The sequence below is a fragment of the Trachurus trachurus genome, assembly GCF_905171665.1.
Source record: "Trachurus trachurus genome assembly, chromosome: 13".
Classification (NCBI taxonomy): domain Eukaryota; kingdom Metazoa; phylum Chordata; class Actinopteri; order Carangiformes; family Carangidae; genus Trachurus; species Trachurus trachurus.
In genome coordinates this window covers 33255134-33277668 of record NC_139892.1, presented here as the reverse complement: position 1 = coordinate 33277668, position 22535 = coordinate 33255134, and the positions used below count along the sequence as shown (strand labels likewise).

At 44.3% G+C, this 22535-nt stretch overlaps 1 protein-coding gene across 2 annotated transcripts in view; it reads right to left on the bottom strand.

The window, feature by feature from the left end:
- Window positions 1–20091, bottom strand: part of arhgap35a (Rho GTPase activating protein 35a) — a 68053-nt gene extending 47962 nt beyond the window's left edge. For both annotated transcript variants that reach the window (XM_083985275.1, XM_083985274.1), the window contains exon 1: window positions 19406–20091. The gene's annotated coding sequence lies outside the window, so the exon portion shown is untranslated. The remainder of the gene's footprint in view (window positions 1–19405) is intronic.
- Between the last annotated feature and the right edge of the window lie 2444 nt (window positions 20092–22535).

The following is a 22535-nucleotide window of genomic DNA, read 5'->3' as shown; positions in this document are numbered from 1 at the left end:
CCTCTTTTCCTCCACTTGCTCTTCCGTCATCTTCCGCGCTCTCAGTGGAACGGCCCATTCAGCGGCAAAACAAAGCTGCCTGAAGCATCACACGCTGGCTAATCAAGCGAGACCAGAATGCTGCAACCCCTCAGATCCACTGAGCAGCGCCATGATACCGGGCAGCACTGGGGGAAGCAACAGCAAGGGAGAAGAGGAAGGAAGTCTGTCCCATAAGGAGGAGAGAGGCGGTGGGAGACTGAAAAAGCAGACTCTCGGGAGGTTGAGGAGAATAAATATGCAAAGAAGGAACAATATTACCTGTTAAGTGTTTCGCGGCTGATAAGAGCTTTTCATTTCAAAAGGTCCAGGCTGTGTTTACATGTGCCTCATCTAAATGAATTTAAATACACACTAACACATTCAAAAAAAACGCAAGCGAGGAGAATGAGTTGGACGGTACAAAAAGGGGCCGTGAGCGCTACAGGTGAAGGCGGCGCAGAGGGAGGCCATTGAGGAGAGGCAGAGAGATAATGGGGGTGAAGAAAATTCTCTGACAGGCCATCAGCAGCGAGGCAGCGCATTCATGACGATGATGAAACCCAACAATGGTCAGCTGCAATCTCCTCCTGGACAAGAAGAGAATGAGCGTTTTTACAAGCTAGCATGCAAGCCCGCTCCTCTGTGGAGGAAAATAACTGCTGTTCAGCTTTCGGAGAAGAGGGGGGGGGGGGGGGGGGGGGGGGGACATGACAAAGAAGCTGGTCCTGCAAGATGTGGAGATAGCAGAGATATGTAAACTGCGGCACGGCAACAACAGGGGGGCGCATCAAGGAGCTGGTGGAGGAACAAAGCGCACTGTAAGCGGGCAAAAGATGTTGAAATCCCTCACCCACCCACCCACCTACGGATAAATATTCATACACGTGGCTCCTATAGGGCACGGATTCATCCCATGGTCGGACTAGAGGGGAGAGAGGTGCCTTGATGACATGAGAAGTGCTCTGCAAGAGGTAGAGGGTGGATGGTGTAAGAGCACGGGCGTGGAAGCAGAAGTGTTTCCATGCCACAGCCATGGAAACATGGTCTGTCAAAGAACTTGCGATAACACTTCCCCCCCTACGGGTTCTCAGTCTGGCTGACTTCAGCCTTTTTGAATTTTGGTCACAGTGAGCCATTAGTACGCAGCATCACACAGCCCTCATTATATTGTTTTTGTTGTTGTTTTTATGTGCCATAGAGAAACTTTATCACGCATTTTCTGTCACAGCAACACTGGATACTGAGCATGGACTGGAAAGAAACAGAAGTTCCCCTGAGCTACAGGTGCTTTTATAGCTCACTGCCTTTTTCTTTTTTAAATCATCCAGTATTGTATGAGCATTGTACAACCATATTTTCTTTCAACCATGATCTTCAGAGTTTCACTTTAATCTGATAAATTCTTCTCTCATCTTGATTTTTCAAACTGGCCCCTGAAAAGGCACATCTGAGGAGGGATTAGAGTTACATTCAAAGAAACATGCACATATTACACAGGCATTAGAGATATCACTTTAACTATCACATCACAAATTGCACTTTAATTTTCAATATATAACATGTTGATTGGGGAGCTTTAGAGATTTGGTAGGCAGCTGTTTGAACTGCCTGGGCTCCTTCTGCTGAGTTTAGCTAATGGACTGCTCTCCCTTCATATTTACTGGACACATTTGAGAGCTATATCAAAATCCTCATCTGACTCTCTCCTTGAAAGCAGATTTCCCAAAATGTCTTTTAAAAAGTCAAATTCTTACATTTCTAAATGGCTTTCATTTTGAATTTCCCCTTCGTTTTTTAATTTAATTTTCTATTCCTGGGGAAATAGCCTATACTGTTACAAATGTGAAGCTTACAAGCAGACAGGGTAAACGATGAGCGTGGTTAATAGTTATGTACCTTGAGGTGTCATGTCCGTATGATAATATCCATTTCCGGGGTTGGATATGCTATTTTCTGATGATACGCTGCTGCCGAGCAGTATCAAACACATGGCAAAGTGTGATAAAATAGCCAGTGATAAAATAGTGTGAGTGTTTGGGTATGATGGAAGACATTAATGCTGTTCAAAGGAAAGAGTGGGATGGTAGGGAGGAGGACAGGGCAGATTGTGCAGCGAGGAGGAGGAGGAGGAGGAGGAGGCATGTGTGATGGCAGGTAGCAGCAGAGAGGAGAGCGCAGCGATGAGACGGGGAGGCCTGAGTTATGGTGTGGAGTAGAGGAGAGCGTGATGGTAGGATGGGATTTGAGTCTTTTAACTTCATTAGTTCCGCCTCAGTCTGGGGTCTGTAGATTATGTCTAATTAAGCAGCTTAACATGGCTTAAAAAGCACCACACAGAAAGCACAAGAGCCTTATCTGTCAACCTGCTCAAACGATTCTCCGCTTCGGCTTTTCTTCCCGTGGCAGACTAACATAAATTCCCTTTGCATGGCCTTTATGCGAGAGAGATTAGAGGCTCTGACATTGGCGCGAGCTGGATAGCTAGCAGCCGCAGCGATAGCAGTGTGGGCTGTGGAGAGAGAGAGAGTGAGAGAGAGAGAGGGAGAGCATGTGTGGCGAGCAGTGGGGAGGCAGAGGGGCAGGCAGATGCTTCCTTTCAGACTGCAGGGGGAGAGAGAGTCAATAAAGAAGGGTGGGGCTCACCACACATTACCCGCCACCACCCCCTGTCATTCTAATCATTACTGGTACAAGACAGAATTTGGCCATATACTCAGCTCATTATCAGAGCCAGGCTGCGGCATTAGGAAACAGATGAAGACCATGGTGGTCTAGGTAACACACCAAATGACACATGATTAGTCGCCCAACAGCTACAGTGGGGAAAATGAGTATTTGATCCCCTGTTGATTGTTTGCTCTTATTTCACTTGATCAAATGTAAATTAATTTAGAACTTGTATGATTAGCTATATTATTTCTGAAAGTTTTGTTGATATTCTGTCTCTCTGTTAGAATAAACTAACCATAAAAACTATAGACAGCCCATTTATTTGTGGGGGAGCAAACCTACAAAATCAGCAGGAGGGGATCAAATATTTTCAGAGCCAAAACCTAAAAAAAATGGATTAGACACTGGCACACCAGGTCTGATCAGGATGTGTACGATCCTGACTTTGTTAAACCTGGATAACTTAGTCATAGGCAACTGGACTTGTACTTGTCTGGGAAGACGCCTCTTATCCAAGGAGCTTCATCAGTTCGTACGCAACAAGTCTCACTAGTCCGCAACAAACGAGACGACAAATACAAGTCCAGTTAGCTACGATTCAACTTGCCCAGAAAAGAATGATGACCTGGATGAATGAGAATATCCATAGACTGGATAACTTAGCTGCACTTACAAATGGAGTTTATCGTCACACAAACACTTTTATCCTGATGTCTGATCATGATCACTGCCATGTGAGCGGACATGTCTTCCAATATTCCAGTTATGTAGTTCTTAGGAAGCAAAAACAAAAAACAAAACAAAATATGCACTGAGAGATCATATCACGGTGTTTAAAGCCAAAAAAGATCAGAGGATCAGAACAGAATGTCGCAGAGTAAAAGACAAACTGCTCCGCCTCCAAACCATTAGAAACCTAGGTCACATGATGATCTGTATACAGGGAACTGAAGAATCAGGTTTTTCATGTTCCTTGTAAAAAAAAAAAATAAAAAAAAAGTATTTCCCCAGAAATAAGATCAAAACCCCAGCATCTAAATCAGACCTGCATGTAAAACCCACTCATTACACAACAAGTTACAACCACCTCCACTGACTGAACAGATATCTCTGCTGGGGTTGGGCCACTGTAAATCTACTATGGCAATAAAACATACTTTACATGTAGGTCTCTCCGACCTCTTTCCTGTACGCCACCTGTAAATTAAAGAGCCGGGGGGGGGGGGGGGGGGGGGTGAGGGGAGGGCCGCCATGTGACATCAGAAAAACGCCTGGCTGCCATATGTCAGCGCTGCGAGACTGCGCTGGCAGTTTTTTTTTTACGCAACTGAGGAGGAGTTAGCGGTAGCAGCAAACCAAAACACAGGAGGTCACGGAGAGTTTGGCTTCGCTCAGGCTTCTATGCCAGGCAGCGCTCTCCACCTCGGGGGGAGTGTGCACTCAGACAGTGATTTAGACTGAGACAAAAACACTCCCTTCTTCTTCTTCAGTATCTATCTATCTCACTCCCTCATCCTCTCTCTCTCTCTCTCTGCCTGGGTTAAGTTCTATCTTTTCCGACGCAGCCATGCAAAAAAAGCCACATTTCCTCTAATCCACAGTCAAACAGACAACATCTTCAAGGTGTTGGTGTTGTGGCAGGATGTGCACAGTTGTTGTATCTTGTATCTCGTGTGATTTCAGGCCGGGCAAGGCAAAATGGCCGCCGTGGAAACAGGTCCATCTTGTTAACATGCATAAACACAGCAGGGGGATAGTGGAAATTGTTCACACACACACACGAACACATGCTGTAATGCACTGATGTTGATGAGCAGCCCCCGAGAGCAAAAAAAAAAAGCCACAGAGCTTCTCTTTGTGACACCAACTCCAAGCGCGCTCACTCCCAATCAGGTCTGCTGCAGAGAGTCGCACAAAAGAGGTTCACACACAAAACAATGTCTTTACGTGACAAAAGAAAAGAAAGGATGAAAAGAGAGGAAGAGAGAGAGAGAGAAGTCGAGGACAACAGATAGAGAGAAGAGGAGAGCAAGGTAAAGCGATAAAGAGATAAAGTCAAAGCCTGACTGATGTAGTGAAGAGAAAGGGAGTGCGGGACTTGGAGCGGAGGGAGAGATGAAGAGAGAGCTGCTATCTGATAGAAGGGATTTGCCCTTCCCTGGAACAGTAATTTACTAAAGCCATTCTACAGAGGCCCATCAGTGGCGATCTGCTGGCAGATTAGGCGACAAAACCTCATCCCTCGCTTTACCTCACCAGCCAATCAGTGCCGGGCGGCGAGCGCCGGGGCAGAGGATGAGGGGAGGACGGAGGAGAGGAGGGGCAAAATTCCCTGTCCCTGTCTGTTGAATTTTATTTTTTTTTATTTTTTTTTTTTTTGGGGGGGGGGGGCACATAGAATGCGTAGAATACATACAGGAGATTGGACTGGGAGTCGGAGCTATTACTGTTGCATTTTCCCACCCCGAGGACACGCCGGCTAACGCTGTTTGGTTGCAAGAGACGGGGATTTGTCATTTATAATCAGTTTTCTGCTCTTGTTTCCCTTGCACTCACTTGTCCTTTTTGCAGTTTCTATCCTGCCCCAAAGGCCCAAAGCATTCCTCTGCTGCATGGCTCCGCTCGCCCTCTGCTTCTCCCCCCTCTCTCTCTCTGTCTTTCTGACTGTCTCTCTCGTGTCTGCCTCTGTCCCTATACCTCTCTCCTTCTCCTCTCTCTCTCTCAATTCAATTCAAATTTGCTTTATTGGCATGAATGTCACAAAGACGTTGTTGCCAAAGCATAAAGACTCAATGAAACAAAACAACAATAAACTTCATATGTATACTGTATATAGAATAGAAACCTTAAGAGAAAAAATACAAATACAAATCTCTCTCTCTCCTTCTCCTCTCTCTCTCTGTCTTTCTGTCTCTCTCGTGTCTGCCTCTGTCCCCATGCCTCTCTCCGTCTCCCTCTCTCCCTGCACTGCAGTGTGCCCCAGCTGTGCAGGCAGTGGGATCTGTTTATCGTGGTCCATCATCAGGCCAGGGACCCCAGGGGGCACCGCCCCACATGCTCACAGGGCTCTCACACACACACACACACACACACAAAAAAAATGCTGCACAAGTGTTTAGCTCATGATGTTGAACATATATAGAGTCAACGACCCAGCGTGCGTCAAAACAACCTTCGCTCGAACAAGTGACAAACTCCCATGGCGTGATCATCATGGCTACTATATGTAGAACAAAACAAGTAAAGTCACAACTTAAAGTCATATCTGTGACCTTGTGGCATTTCATATGGATCCAGCTGCTTCCACACACACACACACACACAGAGTCATGAATGATACCGCCTTGACCACTGACATCCTGTGTCTCCCTCTTTAGCACTGACATGTGAAAAAAACAAACAAAGTTACCACGGCGAGCTGTTCCTTCCCTCTCTTTGCCATCGCCGCTTCCCATCTTCCCCCCTTTGGAGTTGCTGCCCAACCTAACAGGATCCACCCCCCGACCCACCCACCCCCGGGCCTCCCAGGTCCCCCGAGGCGAGGGGCTGACATCACCCACCCATGTCTCCTCCTGTCAACTATGACCTCTGGGGAAGCAGGCGGAGGGGAGGCAGAAAGAAGGAAAACAACAAGGCACCGAGATGTAAAAAACTGGTTTAAAAGCTGCACGGGAAAAGTTTGGGTTTCCTAGAGTCTGATCCACTAGTGGCCAAACACTGAGCTGACTGGGGGGGGGGGGGGCGGGGAGAGAGGGCACGGTCACATGGGCTGTGAAGCAAAAACCTGTAATACAGTGAGCGGATGACTCCCGAGTGTGTCGAAACGAAGCCTCCTTAAAGGTCTGACGGTGTGTTGATGCGTAATACCTTGAATTGGTTCAAGGACAGGTTAAACTAGTCTCAGGCACCTGTTTGGTTCAGTATACAAAACAGTGCACAAACACGAAGCTCCCTGCAATCGGAGGAGCAGGACTCAAATGATCTGACATGTTTAGGTCAACACCGAAGCTGATGGCTCCGATATACTCTTAGATCTTCCTTTTCCTTTCCATTTCCTGCCTCCCGTGTTTATGAAGTCGTATTTATTATGTCTCGCTGTTCCTCCTTATTTCTCGCCAGCTCTTGATCTCTCTGACACCTGCATACACATTTTCACAATATACACCCAGCAGGTGGCAGGAATAATGGAAGCATCAACATCCCCATAAAGGTTTTCGTTCTCTTTTTCTGTCATTTCTGGCACACGTTTGACAGGAAACTCATAACGGCAAGGTAATTGACAATTACTGCTATCACACTGATGCTGAATGTTCATTTCCAAGATTAGGAAACGACGGCGGAAAGCACCGTTTCAATCACTGGTCCCAGACAAAGACCGGAATGACGCCCCGGCTTTGTTTAGAATCATTATTTTTAAAAAGCTGCTATTTGTTACATTGTGCATTTCAATGAATTACGATCGCAGCATTTATCAGCATAATCACAAGCCGTTCCACCACCAGGTGTATTTGTTGTGTACTGGTGGTTAGACGCAAAAATCAGCTCCAATTTTACGCTGGAAAGAAATCTTTCTTCATGTCGTCACTCACACATGACATCCACAAATCTGTGCAGCACGCAGTGTGAAAACAAAGATACCTACAAATAGAACCTGGTAGATGCTGTTTGGTTGTTTTTTTTCTCTTCCTCTCTGTATTGTTTGTTTTCAGTAGTTAGAGAATAATATCTCACAATTGATTGAAGCGTCGATGTTAAAAGAAGTGTTAGAACCATGTCTCATTGTTGAAGAAAAAAACATTAGCACTCTCACACAATACATTAGCAGAGAATTAAAATGGATTTCCACTTATCAGCTCAAACAACTCATTCTTCTCAAGCAACTCATTTTCAATTGTGCTCATTAGAAGCGGCAGCGGTGTTTAAAACTTTGTGTGGATTTTTCTTGAAGGGAGCGGCTGAGCTGAGAGAGCACAATGGAAGCTCTGCGCTAATAATGTGTTGGTTTGATTGTAGACGAGGAGGCTAGCGACGCCATCATCCTGAGTTTACGTCAGTGTTGCATGTTGTATAAAGTATTTCGTCCAAACCACAGTATCTGCCCACTGAGGATTTAAGTTCCACTGTGGAAAAGACACTTGATGTCTTCTCTTCACTGACCAGATATGATCAACGGCCGAGAACAAAAGCAATTCTTTTCCCAAAAATCGCTGTAGGATGAATAACACATTAGTCATTCAGAAACATTTAGTGATTAACTACTTTGGCCTTTGAAGTAACTACATGACTGAAAACATAACAGCCTGCATGAACAAACGCTGACGGGCTTTCTCAAGATCCAGACTAGTGTGAGGGACACTTTTCCACTTGAAACCATAGACTGTAAAAAGAATGGATGTAGCGTCCAAAAAAAAATTCACCCCCCTCAGAGTGTGTGCGGGGGTAGAAACTATCGATTGAAAAAAAAAAAAACCTTCTGACACCAGGCTTTTAACATGTTAACTGAGGATGTAAAATCGGCGATTTTAACATGGGGGTCTATGGGGAATGCTCCCTTCTGACACCAGCCCCCAGAGGAAGCCGGGGGGATTGCAGTTTTTTGAACGCGGAAGTGAGCTTCACTTCTTAGACCGACAACTGCCCCCTTGCTTGAAACTGACATGTCAGGTTCAGTGGTTTAGTTTAGTGGGGCTGCAATTAACGATTATTGATCATAGGTTAATCATTTAGTGTATAAACTGTGAGAATACAGTGTGTACCAACAGTCCCAATAACCCCAATATGTTCAACTGACTCTGAAAAAACAGTCAATCTTACAAACTGAGAAATAGGAAAGGGGTTTTTAGGGGATATTCGTTTGAAAAATGTATTACTTAAAGGGACAACGAGGAGTTTTGGAAAAGCGAAGCGTTTTCACACTACATTTATGAGCCTCCGCGCGCGCCGTAAAATTCTTTTGACCGGCGCAAGACGGACTCATGTTTTCATTCATCAAGAATTTAAGTCAGAGGTTCAAAGAGGTTCACATACCGTCGTAGTTCCGACCATAAACGGCGATTCAGCTGCGTTATTCTCATGATTCGTTGCGAAACCGAAAGTAAAAAACGCTGGTCGGCTCAACCAGCATCTCCGCCACCACTAATAATAACAAAATAACGATAGAGACAAAACGATATATTTATCGAAAATGGGCCCATTAACAAGTGTGGGTAGCGGAGATTCATCCACATTAACGTGAGACTTTTTTATAACCGAATAGAAACTCCTCGTTGTCCCTTTAATCACATACTTTCAATGTATGCTGGTTCACTAATATTATGATATTCCTCCTCTAGTTCCATTTAACTGTTCTGAAACATCTTTTGATCAGTATATGCGTTAATTATAATCATAATATATTTTCAAAAGGACATGTAAAACCCAATGTACTAGTCACACAGCAGAAGTGCACAGCCTAGAAATAAGAGCTAAATCGTGTTTTCTGTGGCCTTGGTGGAGTTTTGTCTAACATGTCTGACACAATGACTCATGCATTATGGGAAATGTGTGATCCAGCATTTTTGAGCTTCACCTAATCTAGGGACAAAAAGTCAGTGTCCCTGACGTGAAAAACTGAAGCATTCCGTTTTTAAAACCTTAAAAATCTTTTACAACTTTATAGAAATGAATTACTAAATAGGAGAACTCCTTCCTTTAATGGATGTGAATCATTTTCTCATTACTTGAAACGGTGCATTAGAGCTAATTTAATTTCAAAAGCTCACTTCCAGCTGTCCAAATAGCAAAATGCCAAATGCTGATCCGACTGCAAAGATGGACACGCTGCCTCCGCTCTGCAATATAAACTCTCAACTCTGGCGTTACACTGCGGATAAGGTGTCTGTGGAGATCTAAGACTGCATTGACACTGGAGCTGAAATAACAAATTAACATCCAATAAGTCATCTAGAATGCTGACAAGACCTAAATACATAAACAGTACACGTAAACGGCTCGCCAAAAAAAACTGAGGTTCTCCCTAACCCAATCTCATCTCATCCCGTACTCTTTCTGGCAGTCGCATGCATTTAGGCTGCAACAGGCTCGTCCTGACCCGACAAACTGCATTCCAACGACCTTTTCCCTCATTGGGCAAAAAGGTCTGCATTCTCTTCTCTCCGACAACTGTGACTAACACGGGCCGTGGCGTGGTGAAGGCTGTCCTCCCTCGGAACAACCCTGCTCCGACCGAAAACAACTCCCCGAAATGTTTACATTCTTCGCCCCATGTTTTTCCCTCGCTTTTATCTTCACAACTTATGGCATACATGGGAAGTCCGCTTAGCGACAAAGGAAGAGGCAGCAGGCCTTTTTTGCAGTTTAAAAACCCGAGTGTGATGCATCACTGTAGAGGTATTATTAAAAATACAAACATTGGCAAAGACCTATTGTGAGGTTGTCGCTCTAAAACAACACGGTTGTCTCATCTTTGGGCCTAATGAGCAGAAACCTGGCTTTGCTAATCTTACATTACACGCATCATCTCACATGTCGTCAGCCGCACCGTGACCTCATGTACACTCAACGGTGTATTCACTTGAGCTTATATGTGAGAAATCCTTCTCCCGCTGCCGTCGCTCCACCGGCGGTTGAGTCAGGTGAGTAAGGTGATTGTGGAGGATGAAATAACATTTCAGGAGTGAAAAATGAATTCAGACACATTTCTCCAGTCCTCATCAGGAATGTTACAAAATGGTGGATCCTCAGGAGCTGCCGGAGCACTGCAACAGGAAATGAACTCTGACATAAGAGCTGTGGACCTTGGGGCCCCGTACTGCATCCTGGGAAATAATGGCACTGAGAAGAGAAATGACCCATGTCACACCCCCCCCTCCCTCCCCTATTGAAAACCCAACTCAAGCTAAAAATCATCTCAAATGGCACGGTGGACATGTGTCTGTACAGCATTTTCTAATTGGCCTTGAGAATCAAGCATTTAAGGTGATTCATTCATCCTGCGAGTATTTTATTAGCACAAACAAATGTGCTGTTTGCCCACAGTAACAATCGGAGTAACAAGGTCAGAAACAGGCCAACGCTGGGACTGGCAGTCTGTCAGAAATTGTGGTCTTTTCTTTCCTGCAGACAGACCAACCAGCATCACAACAGAGAGAGCAGGCACAGCAGTAATAAGAACGACAGTGTTGCCGGCTCAGGCTGCTCTGGGTGTGCCTGCTCTGTCGGTAAAAAAAAAATCCATCTTTTCCCTCTGACGCCCCGGCGTTAGTCGCCGCTCTCTGTTTTATGGCCGTTTTCCCAGCCGTGACACAATAGTATGGACATCATTAGCTAAGTGGTGGCTGGATGACAGGCGGTGGCGCTGCCGATCGATAGCGGCAGGCCCCGGCCATCTGCGGGGCTGAGCCGTGCTTACTCATCAGCCCTGGGCTTGCATGAGCGTTCGACGTGGTCCAGAAAACTGGGCCTGGGCCAGATAAGGGATGTGGAGGTGTCAGGGGGCTCGCTGCCTCCGATAACGAATGGCTATGAACGGCCACCTTATCTTCTCACCTTAAAGAGGATATGATGTCCACTGTCACATGGCTGCCCAACGGCCAGAGCCGCTCTGACAGTTATGTTATGAGGGCGAGGAGGGGGTCGCCTACTGTTGGTCACATCTTTGTGTGTAGCGTACATCATTTCTCAGGCCATTTCAGTCCCCTTTGTGACAAGTTAGCCAGTTTTAAAACTTTGAAAAGTTGAGTCGCATGTACTTTGAATGCTAAACAATAACAGCCAGGTAATGATTTGCAAATGTTGAAATGCCTGAGGCGAGCTCCAAGTTAAGAATACTAATAACAACATTGTTAAATGTCCAAACACAGGGGTTTGTGTGTTCCCGTATGTGTGGGAGAGAGACAGTGTCAGCACATGTGCACTGGGGAGATGCCAGAGGCCACCACAGTGGTGGCCAGATCCCCCTGAAGTGGCATCTGAGACAAACATCTAGTGACAAGGTGGTGCCCTTCCTGTGTCCTTAACCACAGCTGACAATAACACTGCAGTGGCGCTCCAAGGACAGCAAAACTGAGGGGATGAAAAGAGCCATGGGAACAGAAATAAACAAAGGCAGAAATATTTTGGTGATGATGTGGAGAAAAAAAAAAAAGAAATAAGTCAGAGACAAAGGGGAAGCAGGAGAGATCGATAGGGCTTAAGAAAGGTTTGAGGAAAGTGAGAAAAAAAGCCTGAGGTCAAGTGAGGTTGTCTCAAAGGCCTCTAGTTGGGTCCGCGGGCCCTTTTCGGCTCTCCACTTCGGTCCCTCTCCCTCCGCTCCGATGCTTATCAGTCTGTGATTAAACCTGCCAGCTTTAATTAGAATACGTCACAAAGCGGAACACCTCGCTGCCTCCCACTCTCCACCTCTCTCATCTTCTGTCTGAGCGCTGCAGGTGTACGAAGAAGACACTTCCAATAAAGTTGTCAGAGCGGCCCGGGCAGAGGCGGCGCGGCGTGCTCCAGACAAGAGAAGATAAATAGACAACAAGCTGTGAGAACACACAAACTAAACATCATGTTCCAGCAGTGTCAATTTGCATTAGCCATGAGCATCCACCTACACGTACCTGAAGCTGTTTTTATATTTTGACAAGGCGCGAATCGAAACCCAAAGAGACGGCGATGACTTACGTTGGAGTGCCAGACGCTATGTTTAAGTATCACCGCAGCTCCGCTTCCTGCCTCTGCACACACAGTTTGCTTTTGTTGCACACTGCCAAATACGAAAACCATCCCTGTGCCATAATTCACTAGACAACTAATCTTATTATGGCTAATGTGTAAAAATTAAATGAAAACGCAAATTGCTGTAATTAGTCACACAGTCTACTGCTTTTCAATTACAATGTTTATAGAACAGTTTGAGCAGAGAAGAGGGGCAGAAGTGGCGATGCTTGGTTTTGGCTGGACCAGAGTTTTGAATGCAAATGTTACTGACTGACTGACTGATGGTTTTTGGCCACGTGACTTGGTAAGCTCAGGCTTTCCCTCCACTGTCACACCTGTCCAGCCTTGATGTTTCTCTCTGATCACTTTTCAAATAAATATAATTGAAAGTAGAAATCACAGCACAGCCGCTATCTTCAACCTATGTATTTGGCCATTTAGCAGTTATGGAATCTTTTTTTTTGTTTTTTCACAGAGCACAGCAACAACTTCAACATGGCATGTAAGTGACTGCTGGTAAACATGGAATCTTAATGGGCCATCATGTTTCAGTCACTATGTCAAACTTGTTCTGTTGTCTGACAACAGAAGCAGACAAACATGTTAATGAGAACAGCTTTACTGGCAATTCAGCCATGACCAGATGACACAGAGCAGAATACAAACTGAATACATAAACTAGGTTTTGACGTAGTTGGCATTATACCGTAAAATTCTCAAATAAAAGCCGGTCTCCTGTACGGGCCGGGTCCTGCTACAGGTTTGAGAAAATAAAAGCCGATCTCAATTAGAAGCTGGGTCTATTTCTATTTTCTGCAAGTTCTTGTGAATGTATAAAACCTTTCAGAGCCCACGATCGCCTGTTAAATTCATGCTAGAGTTCTCAACGGGCCTTCAAAATTAAGAACTGATCTGGTCCGACCCGTGGGTGTTGAACCAGACGCGGGCGGACTCACGAGCATTAATTCTTGGCCTGAACGCAGCCAACAAAAAAAGGGAAGTCCAATCCAAACCTGGCGGATCCGGTCGTGTTGTTCGAGAATAAATGAATGTGTGTTCTGGATAAGGCTCTTTCCTTCTATTCTTACTCTTTTTAACAGTAAGAATAAAACGATTTGAGGGGATTTTTCCATCTATACTGGGCATAAGATTTGTTCAAAATTAAATAAAAGCCTGTCCCAAATATAAACCGGGTCAGTTTGGCAGTTGAAGCAAATAAAAGCCTGGGCTTCTATTTGAGAATGTACGGTAATACCTGACAGAAGTAGCTTACAAATATGGCCAGTCTTCACAGATAACATCCAACCTGTTGTTGCTGTTGTTCCTCTTCCAGTGAAATTAATCCATGATGTCGAAGGAAGTAAAATAAATCCATCACTGTCTTGCTGACATTACCAGAGACAAGTGTACTATTATACACAGCATGCTATATCCAGCCCTCCATCTGTCTTGGAAATCTCTCTTGAAAGTGATGGACAGGTATGGAATGATTGGCGCCGTCATCGCTTGACTGCTGAGCTCCCTACTGAACCGACAAGTTGTATCAGACTACACACAACTTTTCCTGTGGCAGAAAGAAGGTGTGGCCCCCACAATACCTGACCTGAGCATGTGTAGGAAGTGTTCAGGAGACAGACAGTAACTGGAGCAGTTACATGACAAACAATCGCCTGCAGAAAGGAAGCGTTTTAAATGGAATTGATTGTTTTACCCAGACCGGTGTTAAAAAATACTATACTTAAAAAGTCCAAACAAACACCAAACCATAGGCCCACTGTCTCAGAGCAATCAGGAGGACGAGGTCATCACTAAAAAGGCCTTAAGCTGGTTTATATCCGCCTGTATTTGTATGCTTGGGCAGGCTGAGATGCCCCTCAAGCCAACACTGCCGATATCAGCTGTAGAGTCCAACTCTGCACTGAAACTAATCTTAACAAATCATTTTGCATCTCATTTGCATATGCTGACCCCTCTCTGAGTGTCGACATATTATTCTCAGCAGTAGGCAGGCAGAAATAAAATCTATCTAATAACTCTCTCTACCTCTTTAAGTCTATACAGAGGTACATTCTTGTCCCTAACTTAAACAATGTGTTAATGAAATAATATGACAAACTACAAACTGTGAAAAGGAGATGTTTCTAATGGAATCAGTCAGTTTCTTCTGTGCAATGTGTTTTTTTGTTTTTTTTACCCGATTTGGTGATTATTCTGACTATTAAGTAGAGTAAAACAGAGTCCATTGTTGCCCTCCTCCAACTCTTTCCCTCACCTTTGACCCTGGGCTCTCCTCTTCTCCTCACCCTATTCACTCCTCCTGGCCCTCCCCGCCCCCCCACGCAAACCGGGGGCATCGTAGGTGGACTTCCTGCAGGAAACTCTGGGGCGCCATTGCGGGAGAATCTCCTGAGAGAAAGTCAAACAATGACACACGGGGACTTCTCCTCCTCGTCTCCAGCCCAAGTTAGGCAATGAGGCCTGGAGACTTGCAAAAATGAGACGAGGGAGTAGGTCAGCACGACAGGTTGGGACTTAAATAAAAACTAAAGTGCCGCGGGGCGGGAGGGAGTGTGTGTTATGAGTCCGCAGACGACAAATATGCTCAGAGTTATCCTTTAATACTCGCGTAGGTGGATTTCAGGGTTGTCTCTTTGTCTCGGAGGGTGAGAGGTTTCTGGTGTCTACAGCCTCTCAAAAATCCTAAGTACAGTCAGCATAAACACTGAGTCACTCCAAAAACAATCAGGAGTCGTTATACCCTTTACATGATAATGTAGTGGAGAGTGCTGTTTATATTGCCTCTCTTTTCAGATTAGCCCCCTCAACAAGCCACAGAACGTAGAGTAGAGTAGGGTTAGGAGCTGGGTTGGTACTGCATGTAGGTGGGACAGACTTTGTGTGTGCGATTACAGAAGCAGAAGGCCAACCTATTGAACCCTGGGCAGTGGCCTCATTTCACTGGCAGCGGCTCAATCATAACATCTTATCTATGGACATGCTGCTGAGTCATGGAATTCAGCCGTGGCCAATAGCCAAGCAGCAGGGTTACTTATGGCTGTCATTGATTGGTCGATCTCTGAGCACAAAGCTGAAAGGGCACATACCAGGAACACAGCCTGAAGCAGAAACTGGCAGCAGTTTGCTAGCGTTTTACTTTACTCTCTCATTCTTGTTGCCGTTTTTTTTTTCTTTTTTCCTCCGACTGACTACCTACTTTGTTGTGTCACTCTCTCACTCTTCCTAGTTCTACTTTCTCCCCCGTTCTCCCCTCGTGTTCCCTCTCTGCAGCCTTTCCAAATTACCATAGCCCATTACCCTTGTCCCTCTGTTGTGTAATTGTATCTGGAATAGCAAAGCAGGGCCGCTCACATCCAGAGGTCACCATTCCTCTGTGGCTTACATCCTGGTCCTTTATCTCCATGGTCACCATGCTACTAAACAGTGTCTGTGTTCAAAGAAATGGATGTGGAAGCTACTTTCAAACTATCTCAACAGAGCCCATACAGTGACCATTTTAACCATTAATCATATCTAAAGCCATTACTTTCCACTCGCCTTATACATTAATAATGCATTTGTATTGGAAAAGCAATCCCATAATAAGGTGGGATCGGGATATAGAGCAAATGCAATCTTTGTTGCTGATTGACTTCATAGGTGACTCATTTGTTATAAAGGGCTTATGCCCTCAAACATACACTATGTGCAGCCAGAATTCGCTGGTTTGGGGTCAGCTCCCTCATACATAATTCGGTCATTCAGGATACAGAGTTAAACGGGCTCTAAAACAGAATAGGGCCACACTACAGAGGCCTTTATATCAAGCTGTCCCCATCTGCAAATCAGTAATGAGCAAGGGAGCTGCAACAGTAGGGAGAGAAGAGAACCTCAGTTCAACTGAGGCAGGCACACTTTCTAATGGAAATTCAGATACAATCATCCCAGAATGCACTTCTCTCTGCCTAATAATCGGCCACTAGAACAAGGCAGCCATTGAGAGGAGAGTGACTGTAATCTGGTCCACCAAACTCCAAAGCTGCCCGCTATAATTAGCCCCTTTCTCCATCAAACACAGGCTTTACACTGACTCACAAGCAAACCTCTCCTGTAATACACGAGACAGAAGCAATTTGCTGATTTTTCAAATGAGCAGGGAAGTTTTCCATCTTCAGCTTTGTGGAAGCAGCGTGTGCTGACAGGTAGGCTGGCTGTGACATCTACAAATGAGCAGGTGAGAGTCCATGGTTTCATTCAGTGGCACGGTGGTTTTGTGGTTTGTGGCTTGACATGGAAATAATACTGTATGGGGTAAGTTTTCAAAGTGAGTGGTACAAGCCAGAAACACAGTTTCTTTATTAAAATAACCTGCTCACAGCTGGGCTTACCGACGTAGGGCATGTTTTAGACTGAAAAGCTCAACTACTTACAAATTACCTTTCTCATCTGATTACCAGATTCGAGTTTTAAAATCCACTGCGGATTCTAAATTAAAATATGAGATATGTATCAGATATCCATCCGCTGCTCCTGTTGCAAAGCATGTCGAACCTTGTGTTTATCTGTCCACATAATATGGGACAGATTCGCACTTCCTGTGTCCTCATCAAAGGATGCATCCGCATCTCTGACCTACATCCCGACGAGCAAAGCCTGCCTTCCTCTAATCCCAGGAACATGTTCTAGCCCTGGGACTCACAACAACACGATCGGCAGGCCCAGAGGCGGGCAGCCAGACAGACAGACAGGGGGTGAGTGCTGGTAGCTAGCCCCGCTGCCTGGGCAAATGGCACGGCTATTAGGGGAAGAAGAGGCTTCCTGGAGAGGTGTGACTGCACTGCAAAGGGCCCAATCAAGCAGAGAACAGAAGTGCTGACAGCTGCTAATGCATTTACCTGAGAGCAAAGAGACTGTCCTACCAAGAAAGCGTGTGTGCGTATGTGTGTGTGTGTTTACTTCTTCCTTGGCATGGTCCTCCTAATAAGGTTGATTAAGATCAAAAGGGAGAGAAACTCATCAAAAAGTGCTCAGCCAGAGCCTCGCCAACAAAGTCAACTCAGGCCCTCGGTCACTCGCACTTGGACAATCCCATCGCGAGTGGACAGATGCATTGAGGACCCACTGACGAAAAAGTGGGATACGTATTGACTTGTGTGTGAATGTATTAGAACGCAAGAAAAGGGAAGTGTGTCAAACATTTTTTTTGGAATAAACCAAAAGAATTGACCCAGTGTTGTTTTGATTTCCTCTTATTCTTCTTCCTTTAATTTCCATGCAGACTATGCACGTAGCCGTCCGCCGCCGGTTAAATACCACAATGCATTTGGTGTTTGCAAATGAAAACGGTGTAAGTGCTCAGAGCGGGGAAGTGAGATCCGATCACAAGTGGTCACTCGAGACACACGTGGGGACGCATTCTGATTCCAGATGTGAGCTGACGTACGTTATGCGAAGCTGTCAACTAGTGATCACATCTCCCATGATACATGTTAATAAAGCCAGGTGTGAAATGAGGCCTTATATGGCTTGGGAAAAAAAAAAGCATGAGCTTGCTTGAAAAGATAAGTTCCTCTCCCTTCTTTTTTTTGACAGTGACACAGCAGTATCCTCTTGCTACGCAATTCCACATCAAAACCTACACAGGCATTCACCCACTTCCCCTCGCTCCCCCTGAAATCTTTCACCGTCGATCTCAAATCAATATTTCAGAGACAGGTGGAATGATCACTCCGGAAATAAATAAAAAAAAGTACTGAAGTCTTTGCGGAAGGACACTGACAAACAGGGAGTGGCTGACAGGGCAATGACCACCAATGCAGTAGCAGCAGTGAGATTAAGCTGTGACACACCACTGGCTGGTACTAGCACAAAAACAGATTATTGGTTGTGTTAATTGTTACCATCAGGTAAACCCTGATCAGCCTATCTGTGGTTTATCTTAGAGCATAAAGCGTTAGGCAGACAGCATGCCGGGGTTAAAGGTAAACATCTGTGCCCGAGATATTTAATTTAGTGGAGAAACAGCTAGGGAAGCCGATCTAGAAAAGATTTGACTCATTTGTGTGACAGGTACAATTGAATGGAAAAGGAACAAGAGTTGCAGGGCGTATACAGATTAAGCAACTGTGTCACCAGGAAGCAGTGCACATGCAGCTAGGATTCTTCAAAGTTTAATATGAAAGAAACTAATTACTATATATTGTTTTAAATAATACTATTTAAGATCTTGTATATAAAAAAATACCTAAATCTGAGGAGGGTTAGGGGTTGTTGCTGCTGAAATGTAGGCTAAAACATGCCAAATAAAACCTCATGCTATTGCAATGGGAGACTTTAAAACTTAAAAAAAAAATAAAATAAAAAAAGTATAGACCATCTAATTGTTATTTTTGTAAAAACCAGGGGACCATCAGCAGATTAATGAAAACGCAAAACATGCAGACACAGCACAACAGTTGCTTGACAGTCCTCCGGTCCAACACTAACATCCTATTTCCCCTGAAACAATGCAAAGTCCTGAAATTCAAGGTGTACCAGTGGAGTCTCTCTAGACCTGACAAGACCAATGCATTCCAGGTGTTTGGTGTATAAACATTTTTAATGTTTGGACAGGATCCATTTTTTATGACCCATTTTATCCGGCTGTAAACTTCCCTTCACCAACGAGCGACGGGCTCACCCTAACCTACATTAGCACAGCCTTCTTCTTTATTTATTTGTATCCACCCATGCATCATGATTTAAATCACCATTATTATTACTACTAAGGGGGCTTCAAATCACACCATCCCTGAAGGAGGGCTGTGGGGAGGGGAAGGAGGGGAAGGAGGGAGGAGGGGGGGTTGACTCCCAGTTTCTTGTTATTCGCAGCTATTTCTCCTAAAACCCCAAAAGCTGCAATGTGAAGAAGTAAACGCCTCAAAAATAACACCCACAGCCTCTCAGCATTGTTTCACTTCAGAAAATGTCCATTCATGTGTATTATATAGCGTACAGAGAGTATTATTCTACATACCATAGCATTCCTCTCTGTCCAGCTCGCGTCCACTCCTTTCTTTCTCCCTCTCTGCTCCTCTGCGACTCACAGCCGGCGAAAGACTTTTTTAAAAAACCAAGACAAAAACACTCCCCACGAGCTCTCTCATCGATTATTTCTCCTCTTCTTTCTTCCTCAGTGAACGTGCCGTCTGTCCACGGCTCTCCACGTTTTCGCCAGCCTGAAGTTTTCAGATGCACATCTCTGCTTTCGCTCCCTCTGTCTGAGCACAAGAGGAAAAAACAACTAAATTCTCGTCAAGCAAAGAAATTTTTTTTTCTGTTCAAACTCGTCTTTTTCACCACGGCTGGAAAACAAGGAGAAAATGAAGGAAGAAGAAGGAGGAGGGGGGTTGAGGTGAGGCGTTGGAAAGCGCTGTTTTCGGTGTGTTTTTCCTTCTTGGTTTCACCACCACCACGTTGTTTTGACCAATTATTATTTCCTTTGTTGTGTCAAAAATAAAAGAGTCCGTGTGGAAACGCGGTCGCAGTGTCCTGCCTTCATTTACCGAAGCGCTGATTTTTCCGTGTCCGAGCAGCTCGTCGGACACCGTTTGTGTTTTCCTTTCTAATGTTAAGCCCCTTACAGGCTAAATGTGTGACGGTGTGTATAAGTCTATTTTTTTTCAGCTTCCCAATAATGGCGGACCTTCTCCCGAATCCAGCATCTCCCTCCTATAGCCAGAGCAGAGAACAGAGAGAGAGGGAGAGTCTCGCCCAGCGGTTCATGGACACAATTACAACACACGCACGCTGTTTATGATACCACTGTTCACTCCGACGTAGCCATAGTCTAGCCCAGTGACTAGTAGATTAAAAAAAAAAAGAAAGAAAAGTATTATTAAGAGAGTTTACCTATGTTATTTAAATTTCACCAAGCTTTTCTATTGTTGGTGGTGGTTTGATATATTAAATTCCATGCAAATTTATTTAGCCTAGAAAAAAAATATAAAAGTAAAAACTAAAAGTAAAATAAACGAGCACTAGGCCTACATTAAATGAATATCTGCAAAGGCACAACATTAAACTTTTATTAAGAAGGCCCATTTTTGAAGTCTGAACAAAACATAAACAACACTGCCAGGCACCATTAAAACAATCACTGGAAGTCAGGGATTGTCCATTTCTTGTAAATCATTCTGTAGTATATATAAAAAAGGAGTCAAACCAAGTGCAATATGAATTTTTTCACACATAAATAGTCTGTTTCATATTTCCATTATCTTTATATCTGAGGGATCAGTCTTTACACCTGATGGATCTTAAATACCATGCATAAAAATACTGTTTAAAGTAGTTACTCTAATTTACTCTTCACCTCAACTTGCTACAACAATAAAATACTGCTGGCATGACATACAATAATAATCCAATATAACAATATGACAACAGCCATAATCTGTAATGAGTAATTCAAGTATTTCTTTTTTCCCCCACATTGAGCAATATCTGAGATATGCTTTCCACTTCACTCTCCTCAGTGTTGTTGTTAAGTTGTCTTCATTGGTGGTTGTTTGCCTTAAGATGATGAACTGCAGATCTGGGTTTACTTGCCTTTTATGTGCTAGGCTACCACATCACGTATGTCAAACTATTCTGGTCTGTCCTGTTGCAACACTGTCTAAGTGACAGAAAAATGTGTTCATGTCATCATGATTGTAATGAATTAAGTTTATTTTCGGTCCATTTGCCCTTTCGTCCCCATGTCTTATACACATCACTTCCTCTTTAAAGTCATCTCAATTTCCCTGAACAAACTCCAACATAAGTTACCGACTTACAAACAGATTTACATGTTCAGTGGCTGCATCACATGTAGATAGGTTTGCTGCACGTTCAGCTGAAGACTCCTACCCGCAACCGCAACCTTATTGAGCAGTACAGAGAGAAAATATTTATTTACTGAGAAAATCAATCATCTCAAAGGTTAACTCTAATCATACAGTATGCATAGCGCACTGAGTCACCCACTTGGTAAAAGAGTTTCTGTTTCCTTTGATGATTTCAGACCCGTACTGATGAAAAATTTGATGATTTGTCACATTTTGTTTTTCTTTTTTTTTAAGGAAGACAATGCAATTACTTCCACACACTGGGAGAAATGTCTGCAATGTTGAGACAACTGCCTGTGCTAACAGCTCAAACAGATGTTCAGTGTCTTGCACTAGGGCTTTCTCCTGGAATTCTACTCTCTCTCTCTCCTTGTGAGTCCATCCATGAACTTCCTCGAACATGCAATTCCAATCTGGTAATCTAAACTATGTGATAGGAGGGCTGTAAAAAACACAAAACAATTTATTGATTTGGGAATGGAATTTGACACTGTGAATTTAAAACTGAAACACCACACCCAAGAAACAACACAGACATCATGTCAGAAGCTTATCTTTTAAGCTCCAGTCAATACCAAAACCACAAGATAAGAGATGGCATTTGTAATAAGTTCTTCCTCCATGAGCTCCATAGTTATGATGTATAAAGTGCACTGTGTGTGCTTTGATAGTTTGAAATGCGACCCACCATTAAACACACAAGCCAGGCAGGGTTCAAGGTGCACTGCCCTCCGTCTGAATAAGTCCACAAGCTTCTGTCCAATCACATTAGTCACTGTGTTCTCAGCAATATTTGCCTGACCCCAATCACACAGAGCAAGATTAGCAAGGGTCAAAGTTTCTGTTGAATAATCTCCCTCTGTTTTACGTCCCCTTTCTTTTACCACTGGGACTCTACCATAAAACTTTTGTTCATTTATGACACCCACTGCTTATTTGTGCTATTTCATCCTCATGTAAAGGTTACCACTGGGTGGACACGCCAGTGTGAAAACACAGCTGCAAGCATTATGTAGGAGAAAAACTCCACACTTATCATTTACTCAATGGTTGGTTTTCCCTTTCATTTTTATTTCTTTTCCCGTCCCACCTCAACCCTTTTCTGTATTTGCAGCTGAAATATTTCTGGGTCCCAAGGGCAAGCACATTCCTCCTCCACTCACAGTTGTGCAATCCCTGACAATCACAGTTCCCCCCATCCCCCTCTGACTCCCTAAACGCCCCGAACGCGCAGAGAGGCGAGCTGTCCAAGCTGTCTGGGCAATGTTCTGCGGTGAC